Source organism: Apus apus, chromosome 2, assembly GCF_020740795.1.
Source record: "Apus apus isolate bApuApu2 chromosome 2, bApuApu2.pri.cur, whole genome shotgun sequence".
Taxonomy (NCBI): Eukaryota; Metazoa; Chordata; class Aves; order Apodiformes; family Apodidae; genus Apus; species Apus apus.
The window spans coordinates 149,303,408-149,314,143 of NC_067283.1; the positions used below are offsets into that span (position 1 = coordinate 149,303,408).

The 10,736-nt window shown below is 41.9% G+C and overlaps 1 long non-coding RNA gene across 1 annotated transcript; it reads right to left on the reverse strand.

The window, feature by feature from the left end:
- Window positions 1–1,804: 1,804 nt before the first annotated feature.
- On the reverse strand, window positions 1,805–8,689 carry LOC127381588 (uncharacterized). Its single transcript, XR_007888763.1, has 3 exons — window positions 8,636–8,689; window positions 2,716–2,791; window positions 1,805–2,009 (listed from the first exon to the last, which is right to left on the reverse strand). It is a non-coding gene; the product is annotated as an uncharacterized LOC127381588 (long non-coding RNA).
- Window positions 8,690–10,736: the final 2,047 nt, after the last annotated feature.

Sequence of the window (10,736 nt, forward strand, 5' to 3'; positions counted from 1 at the left end):
GAATGTGATTGTTTGCTTCCTGATCTGCAATGTACCTTCCACAGAAATAGCTATTTTATTCTAAATGCCAGTACAGTTCTTTCTTCTGCTTCCTAAGAAGACAATCTCCAGGCACTTGTGACAGGTTACTGCCTGAATAAACAACATATTTCTGAGCTCAGAGCTCTCTTATACCCTTATATGTCCATGCGGATATTAGGAAACATTTCTTCAGAGAAAGAGTGCTGAGGCATTGGAACAGGCTGCCCAGGGAGGTGGTGGAGACATTAGCTCTGGAGGTGTTAAAAAATCGGGAGGACATGGTGTTTCAGGAGATGGTTTAGTGGTTAGGGGTTGTAGGGAGGATGGTTGGACTTGATGGTCTTGAAGGTCTTTTCCAACCTTGATGATTCTATGACTCTTTGATTCTATGTTTGGCACCTTTTAGAGAATTTCTGGTGACAAAGGTCCAAACTGAGCTAGTCATGGTGTGATGTTGCAAGGCCAGCACAAAGCTGATAGGACCTGAAATCTCTCCTTGCTTTGTTGAGATGTCTAAACACAGGCATCTAACATAGTTTTGCTCTCTCACATATCCCATCTGCCTTCGAGTTGCCGCTCCAGGACAGCACAGCCGTTACACAGATCTTATGTCATACCTACCAGTCTTGTGTGAATATGCAGGATAGCTGAGTAAGTCTGAAATAGCCAGCTGAAAACTAGGGGAAATATCCTGATGTGTATAAAATAGCACCAGAGACCCTTATCAAGGCAACTGAATGTCACTGCAGATGCTTTGCCAGTGGTGACACGGATGCACAGAACACTCACCTGCCTCCCCTAGTACAGGGCTGTCTCCTGGTCACCAAGTGCAGCACCATGGAGACAGTCCCTTTGTGTGGTATTTCATGGCACTTTCTCATTAATTTCTGTCATCCTTTCAGCATCAAGCATTGGGAAGCAGAACAGAACAGCTCTGCTCTTTATTTTCTCAGCACACAGTTGCCTGCCTTTCCCTGCATTTTTTCCCTTTGAGCAAAAAATGCTCTTGCAGTGATTGGTGCTTTAAGGCAAGTTGTGATGATTAGACCCATATTTTCTAATTGACATTTGCATTGTCCTTGTTAGTCATCATTTGTAGTCTACTATTGTCTTCAAGTGATCGTAATTATATAAAAAAAAATTGGTTATGAACTTTCAGGAGTTTGCCAACTCATTACCACTAATTAAGAATATTGTTTAGTGTAGGCTTGACAGCTGGCACACACCTAAAGGAGCATTCATTTCCCAGTCTTTTGCTGGTGTTGCTGTTTTAAGTTGTGCTTAAGAGGCGCTCACAGTTCTTGTTCCTGTTGTAAAGAAAGTTTGTTTCTAGGCTGAAACTCACTTGTTCAACAAATAAGGCAAGGGGAAGGGCAGGCAAACAGGAGACAGAAATGTAAGATGATATCGCAGTTAATGCAACATCCGTGTAACTTTTTCTTGTCCTCCTTTTCCAGCTATGATTATTTTCAAAAACTTTAGCAGCTGCTGTTCAAGAAGTTCAGTTTTTCTTGCCCTAAACTCCCCTGTCTAAATTCAGGCAAATTAAGCCTTCATTTCCATAGCTACTTTTCTGTTTGAATGGGGAGGAACTTTTCCAGAGCAGATTTAGCAAACATGATTTTTCCAAAGCAAAGTGCATATTTCCTGGGGAAGGACAGTGTGTTTTTCACTCCCAGCTAATGCAGTAATTTGAAACTCTTGCTGAAGATTGCTGCCTTCTGCGTATCATGTACATGAGGAAGATTTAATTTGCTGAAGTTCGTAAAGCACAAGGAGCTCATCAGATAAAGGATAAGATTTAATTGCAAAGCCATAATATATGATGATTTCTTGTTATTGTTTTTAATACTGTAATTATTCTTACAATGGTTTCTGGTTCAGTCCTTCTCTCCTGGCTGTTGGTGTATTAAAGCAGCTCCATTTATGGTCCATTTGCTGTTTTGCCTTGATTTCTGCCTGTTGCTCATCCTCTCCCCTCCTTGTAGCTGCATTGAGAAATGTAAGCAGATATACAGAGGGGAAATATATCTGAACCAAATAGTTTGACATTGAAAAAAAAAGACCAAAGAAACACACACAGACACACATATAGACAAAAATACAAAGAGAAAAAGTCGGGAGATTAAAATACTTTCCAGATCCTTTGAAAGCAGAACCTTTGCACAAATTTTTTCACAATTTTTGTATTGCTGCAGTTCAAGGGCTTGGGCCAACAGAAAATATTTCAATGGCTCCAGTGGACTTTTGATCAGGTTCTACATCCAATTCTGTTGCTTAATGAGCTCTCAGGAAGCTGCACATCGTGCAGGCAGGATACAGGGACAGACACTTGGAAAAACACATATAATGAAGAAAAAGTTTGTAGGTTTGAATAGCCACTGAGTTCATATGAGGACATGTTCCACATATCACAAGTATGGGCATCATATAGTCTAAAAGGTTTTCCATTTTTAACATGGGCTCCATTTTTTAAGGGAAATAAGTCTCACAGTAGCACACGTCACAGACCTTGGGCTGAGGGTAGCTCAAACTCTGGCAGGAGAGTGCACTTTGTGTAAGTGCTTGGTTCTGCTACCTTCCAGCAGCGCAGGGACAGCTGAAGTGAAAGAGCTGCCATCGTGGCAGGATCTGTAGAACTCTTCACACTCTAAGTAGAAAGAAGCAAGGAAGAGCAATCCTTTGAAAGCTCACCATACATATTGTCTCCGTGCAATAGGTTGCATGGAAACACAGAGAGGAGAAGACTGGATGCAATCACTTTTGCCACCTGAAAGAAGAGAAAAGGGATGTCAGTACCATGGCACATTTTATTACCAGCCTGTGTCTAAGTCCTGTCAGGGCTCAGATATATAATCACATGTAGGAAGAGTTGGGGCAGGTGTGTGATCTCAAAAGAAGCTGGAAGCACACCACTGAGCTGGGACTTAATGTGGCTACAAGCACCATGCAAAGGCTTCAAAAAGCTGTGAAAGGACCAGAGGCCACTTCTGGGGTTATTTTGTTCATAGGAAAACAAAATGCTGGATCACCTGTGAGAGCAGCAAGTGGAACAGCTGTGCCCCAAGGCAACTGATGACCAACAGCTCTTCTGTCTAACTGTACTCGTGCTGCAACACCAGCTGCACTGGGGACAGCATGTGAAATGTGTACACGTGCGTGCATTGAAACGTAACATCCGGCTTTGCACAGTTTTTTCCCTTAAGTTGCTTCAGCCTAAAGTAATGGAAATATGTAGATGCTGCTTCCCTGGACTTAGGAGGGCTTTGAAAGGTGAATTTCCTTCCTAAACTCCTGTCAACTCCTCCATCATCTTGCTCTTCTCCAGGGAACTTAAAAAACAACCTCTGAGGTTTTGGTTTGCCAGGCACAGCAGTGTCCCCAGAGTCTCCTTTACTCCAGGCTAAACATTCCCTGTTCCCTCAGCTGCTCCTTGTCAGACTTGTGCTTCAGATCTTTCATCAGCTTGGTTGCTCTTCTCTGGACATACTCCAGCACCTCATTGTCCTGCTTGTAACGAGGGGCCCAAAACTGAGCACAGGATTTGAGGTACAGCCTCACCAGTGCTGTGTACAGGGGGACAATCACTTCCCTTGTCCCTCTGGCCACACTATTTCTGACACAAGCCAGGGTGCTGTTGGCCTTCTTGGACACCTGGGCACACTTCTGGCTCTTCTGGTTTAGCTGGCTGTTGACCAATACTACCAGATCCTTTTCTTCTGGGCAGCTTTCCATTCACTCTTCCCCAAGCATTGTAATATATGAAGTAGCATGTCGTATGAAGTAATTCCTCATTGCCAACTCCCACAGCTGTCTGAAGTCCTGGATATGACTGGAGCTTAAAGGACAGCTGTATAATGCTGATATAAAATGGGAGAGCTTGCCAGGGCAGGGTCTTCCTGCTTTCTGCTCCTCCATGTCATCTGTAGTGGCACAGGATGGAGATGTCAGTATGTCCTTAGCAAGTCAAACATCTGCACAGACAGCTGAGCTCTGGTCCTGCCCATAGACACCAGACCTGTGGTCCTACTGCCCTCTGACCAGCTCAGATTCCTCTTGCTCTTCCTGACATTCCCTTTTGCTCTGGTGGATTGAAAGTGGCAGCATCTGTGAGCTGTAAGAACAACTACAGTCAGGAATGCATCTGGTTCAAAGAAAATAGACAACTATACCCAGAAAATACTCTCTGGGAATGCATTATGGGTTACAAATAAATAATCTATTTTCATTACAGTGATAGTTTTAATAAGACAGCATTGTGATGTCATTGTGTTCTAATGGTGCACATTTCATACACTTACGCAAGAGATTATCTCCCCTTTCCTCCCTCTCCTCTGCTTCAAAATGCAAGTGCTGGCAGAACGTGACTGAAAGCCAAGCATGATGTTGTGCTTTTTAATACAGAGCTCAAACTGGCACTAGAAAACCCTTTGCACAGCATCCAACTGATGTGCCTTGGAGCTGATTTGGAAGGGACTCCTGTTAGAAGCCTAGATACAAAGCTTTGAAATCAAAGAGTATCTTTGACTGGCTTTAATGGATTTTGAATCAAGACTCTGCCCAGGCTGAGACTGTCAGAAGGAGAGTGTCACCATTGCTAAGCAATGCTGTGGGGTGTTGCAAAGGTGGTCACACGCCCCTATAAATGGGACTGGGACAGTGGCATCTTATGCCATTTTTAGCCCAGGTAAGTGTTGGTGAGGAAGGGGAAAGATGTGGTCCTGGGGTTTAATTTATGGAGAAATTGGGAGAATAATCTTCCCTACTTCACAGAGGAAATAATAGGTCCAAGGTGAGGTGTTCAGCTGGCGTGGTCCTGGGGACCTCCTGAGCTCCCAAGCGTTTTCTATGCTAGAGTCAGCTAAAGTCAAAACCAAGCCCTGGATTGGTAAAATCAAGGCAGTTGTGTTAGAACAAGACCAAAACCTATTTACATGCTTTTTTTAAAAGATATCAACTAGTTTTAGAGTAACGTCTACCTGAAAATGTGGAGTGGGTAAATGAGTGGCTATATTTCAGCTATGTCTTAGTAGATGCCTGCAAGCCTACATTTATTCTTGTGTGTGGATGGTGATCCTCTGCAATGAATCATGGCTGAGTACCTGAAATGGGGGAAATGTTCAGGAAGGAGTAGCTCCAGTGTTGATTTTTTCCTTCTCCACACCTCAGTGTATCACATCCTTGTCACACCTATAGTTTGTGACCATAATGTTAACTGCTCCCAAGTCCTTTTACTTGCTCCCTGTCCATATGGCAATAGTTGGCATCTCTTCCTCTCTGAGGGTACACAGTCAGGGTCAAATGTCCAGATAATTCAAAGCATAGTGGCCTTTTTGGCTTTGCATATAAACATGTTTTAATGCACACAGCATAATTATTTAAAATCCAGCCCCTTAGCAATTTTCAAGATTTTCTGGGATTTTTAGCTTGGAACCAGAGTGTTTTCTCCCTTTCTGTAGCCTGGTGAAAAACGCTACTTTTTTTTTTTTTAGTTTGTTTTGTTTTTTTTTACTTTTCTTTCTCTCTTCTTTTTTCTTTCCCCAGCAGCAGAGATAAGGAAGGCCCATGTTGCTGTATTGTGCAAGCCCCAGGCAGCACAACTGGCTCTGGCAAGGATTTACATTGAGGCCTGGGAGCTGCTCAGAGCACCAGGCACATTCCATCAAGTTCCCAGTCCAAATGAAAAGCTGAAGTAGCTTTTCTATGCAGGGAGGATTGAAACCAGATCCTGTTATTAAATTTGCTAAATGAGAATATAATGATTTATGAGAGAGGTAGTGAATCCTCAGAAAGAATTTGGTAATAATAACACTGGGTGAACAGCAGCATGGAACAGGCTTCAGAAAGAAATGATCTGTTAAAAAAGAAAAACCAAAACCAAACACAAACACAAACAAACAAAAAAGAAAGCAAAAAGAAAAAAACAGAACAAAAAAAAACCCCAACCCCCCCCCGAAAAAAAAACCAGCTAAACAGCCAAAGAAAGATACTAAATGTGAACCAGATAAAACCTTTAATTATTTCTAATGAGATCAGCAAAGGAAACAAAGGACTAAAGTGGGAATCATCTGTTATAACAAATAAGAAGCACAGACAATGTCATTTTACAGTCATGCTTGGGAAGTTCAAAGCCATGCAATGTATTTAACCACACACCAGTACTGCTGACATATGTGTAACTAAATCCAAGGCACAGCTTTGAAATAAAAATAAAAATAAAAATAAATCAAATGTCTTCTTAACTTCCACTTTTTCTGGAACAAGTGGCAAAATTCAAAAAGTACTAAAAGTTTTAGGTGAGCACTATATTGAACACTGCAATGTCTTAGTACTATTAAAAAAGATTGGCTTATTGATGCTAATTTTAGCCAGTTTGTAAAAGCAATACTCTGAGTAGAGTTTGCCTTGTAAGAAAAGGGGTGAGGATGTCTGTACATGGGTTTCTGTGTGTTTAAACCTTATTCAAGAGATGTGTCCCTCCACTTATTAAAAAAAAAAAAATTAAATATAGATAAAATAAAAGAAGGGCATTGTGGCTTCCCATACTCTGCAGCATGTCCATGCCACAAAGGGATCACAGCAGTAAATGCTGCAGACCAAAGCAGAGCTGAATGAAATGAAACACCACGAGTTGAAAGAGAACTGCTTGTGTAAACCCTTCCGATCCAAATCCATCCCCTGATTTCCCTGGGATAACAGGTAGGTCAGAGGGTCACCCTGGTCAGGCCCTTGGCCAGGAAAAGAAATCCAGATCCTGAGAAAAAGGAGAATAAAAGAAAGCAACAGCTCTGAGACAGTGACCAACGTATTGCTTTTGGCTGCAGTAAGACAAAGCAACATGTATAAAGGTCTGGCTCCGGGCTCTGTCTGACTCAGAAAGAATTGCTGTGATTAGCCAGACTTACTTCTGGAAAACTGGTGGCCCACCACAAATGGAAGGAAACATTGCTATGGTTTTTATTGCTTTTCTGAGGAAGGCACGATGCCTCCCCTTGCATTCTTTTGCTTCTGTGGCTTTTCCATCACTAGACTTTTAATATTGCAGCTACATCACTTTCCCTCCCAACCCCCCCTTCATTTTTTCCCCTCTTGCTTATTGATTTTTTTTTTTATTACAGCCACTCCACACTGTGTAACAATGTGTGTAAAAGGTAATATTTACTTTTGCAACACTATCTGCCCTGAGAGCATTAAGGCATCTTGCGTAACAGCTGTGGCAACTAATTCACTGCAACTGCAGTCTGTCTTCTCAGCATCAGCTACGTTCCTTTTCCATATGCTACCTCCCTTTTAGTTTAATTTTCCCATTACCCAGCAGTAACATTGGGTAACTGTCTTGGGCTGTATTCAAATGCAAATTAATATCCCCTTCTGCCCATTAGCTCTGCTGTTTCTTGTCTAGCCAAAGCAACTGGAAACAAGTGAGGAGCCTGGTTCAGTGGTTGGACAGGGGGGCCCTGTCTGGGCTGGGATTGCTGTTCATCTCTGAGAGCAGACACAAAACAGCAGGCTGTCAAAAAGAGAGGTCCTTCATCAAGATGTTTCCTGTCAAGTAACCCCTGAACTCCGACCATTCAGCATATGCCATAGCTCTCTTGAACTCCAGTGTTTGACATATATAATTCACACAATGTCTGAGCTGTGTTCTGGATTGGAAACATCCGGCAGATTGAGATCGAGAAGCCTTTATATGAGGCATGGGGGCAGGAGAGCCAAGGGGAAAAGAGATGTCACTGAGCAAACAGTATGACTCAAATCTTAAAAATCGTTAATGAGCCAGGCTGTTAAGCTAAAAAAAAAACACCTTTAAGAAGAACAGTCTGTCACAAAACAAGTTCCCCCAAAAAGGGGACATAGACATGAATGCTGATACTGATAGTATGAAGGGATGGGAGGGGGTGGAGAGGAGAAAATACACTGAAGAAAAACCTTTCATGTATTTTTTCTTCCTCATTTTTGGTAAAAGGTGGTGTCTCTTTCTCAGATCTTTCTTTTTCAGGAACACTTTTACTAAAAATACTAGCACCACACTGGGAGGAAAAAAGTGATGTAGTTCTTCTGTACCCTCACCCATGTGATTCACCAAAACCTAACAAAGGCTTATGCATTTCTTCATGTCTATCCAGCTTGGAGTTTTATTTGAATTTCTTTTCCACTCTGATGCTTAATCTTCAGTCAACTATTGGTATCACTATTTCCTTGCCAGCACAGACTTGGGCAGTGTGTGTAGATAGCATTACTCCATGCTAGGCAAATGTCCCTGTTGCACAAATAATTTTCTAATAATTTTCTATTTTTTTCTGTCTGCTACTAGGAAAAACTTTAATTTAAGTTGATTGCTTCCCTTTAAAAATCCCCAAAATGAAAAGAATACAAGAACATGAATAACATCCATCACTTGGAGGGCTTCATTGCATGGTAAGTAACAAAGTCAGGAGGCAAATCTATGATGCTTGAAGCTGTGCTGAGACTTGTTCAAGCTCAGTTGCTGGTGTGGACAGAGTGCGTTGGTTAAAAAAGGAGAGGAACCACCTTCCTGCCCACAGTTACAGCTGACTGAGTTAGTAACAATGTTAATGAAGTCAAGAGGTATCAAAGAGAGCATCCAACTCACCCCGTCCCTTTTGGAGGAATCCCTGCAACACTGATCAAAAATCTGAGATTTCTGCAAAACACTTGCAAACAGCTACATGTAAAATGGTTAGTACACTAAAACCAAATGGGTAAAGGTAACCTAGCATGTTAATAATTGATAAATAAGAGATAATTGTGATCAATTCACAAAAAGGAAGGGAAGAAACAATTCTGAAATAAATTACTTGCCAGAAAATATGCACTGCTCCCTGAAAAACCCACAATTTTGAGTTGATGATAGGGAAACAAACAGTTGTTTAAATTTACCATTTCTGAGCTGTTCAGAACATTACTTATGTTCATATATAAGATCATTCCATGCGTAAGAATTCTGCTCTTCCAGTGCAGAATAATGAATGTGTCAGCCCAGATAACTGCTGAAATTCAGCCATCTGCAAGATGTTGCCATGGAAAGAGCCCATTACATGAGAGTTTTTGGCTCTGAAGATCGCTCTGGAGATTGTACTTTTTGTACAGGATCTTGTTTTTTTGGTTCACTTTGGAAAGAGTCAGTTCTATGGCAGATCAGTGTAGTTGTGTAACTTTAGACCATCAAAAAGCAAAGGCAATAGAAATGTATGATATCATGGAAGGAGAGGTTTTGTTGCAAGGTGATGAAAAAACATTTTCTGGACAAAGATGTGAGAAGCTAATCCAACACTGACTGAAAGAAATCAGACAAATGTTGCATAAACGAGATCAAATTTCATCCCTGACCTGCCCACAGAGGACAAGCACAAACTAAAGACAGGAAAAACAACCCCTGCCCTGCTGGCCTTTCTTGTCTTTTAAGAGAGGCAGTACATGAGTTCCCAGGCTTGAAGTCAATACAAATTATGAACCTGCTAAAACTGATCAGCACGTGCCTATGTGGTGGGATATCAATGAGAAGAGAGTTGGAAATGAAGTACTCTGAAGTGGAAATGTCTGGAAAGCTCTGAGGCTGTGACATGAGAGGGACACGTAGATTCCAGCTGCAGCAATGGTAATGGGCAAAATAGAAAAAAGTATTTCATGTTGTTCAGTGTGCATATTGTATTGGTCTTGCATTTCCATCTGCAGCATTCCCCATTCTGCAGGTCCAAACTCTCAGTACATCCTGATTCCCTGAAGTCCCTCTGGATAAGAGACTCATTTCTGACATTTCTGACAGAGCCTGGCATCAAATATGTCAGGTGAAGTGCAAAAAACTTCATAATGAAAAATAATGGAATAACAGGCCAGAGGGAAAGTTTTTCCCTAATAGACAGTGATTGGTTCAATAAAAGCAGAGCACAAAACAAAACCAGAGCAAATTGGCAGCAGGATCATCCCTGCTATTACTGCAAAGGTCCAGCTACCAAGAGCCAAACAGAGAGTTGCAGTGATCCTAGGGTGCTTGTGTCCTGCTGCAGGATACAAATCACACCCACTGAAATCAATGACATTTATTCATGTCCTGTGGCAACAAAATGGAGCCTCCTATCTACTTTTCTCAGTGGTGCTGTTGCAGTGAGATCAGTGAGGGTGAAGCATGTGTGCATGTGTAATTTGTACTCTATTTTGAGAACACTCAACTGTAAAAACATTGCCAGCATTTGATAGAGCCTATCAGAGGTGGAGACAGAGCCACAAGGCTTTGTGCAGGTATTGGGACTGTTTTCTTAATTCCATTCCCATTTTATCTCTTGCTGGCAGGTCTGTTCATTCAGTGAAGCACTCTTAAGTGCTCTTCCCTGGTCTCCCTTGCATTTTGGGATGGAAAATGCCTATTCATTCCTTTTTCCTCTCTTACTCTACATACCCAGCCACCAACACCACATTAAGGATGTGGGGAATGTCAGGCATGAAGCCAGAGTCAAGTCTGAGAAAACCTTATGTTGCTCCTGAAAAGGCTGAGAGCTTCACTTTGGGGCAAAGGGACAAGTCTCGATGGCTTTGCCTACACCTAGAAAATTGATACTTTTGGGATTAACTGGGGAAATGAGAATTAGAGGCACATACTGGAGGGCAGGATCTGAAGTCAAAGCCTTCTTGGTCATGAGGGAGAAAAAAGGGACTTGAATCCAGAGGAGTGCATGTATCAGGGATATTGTGTTGTA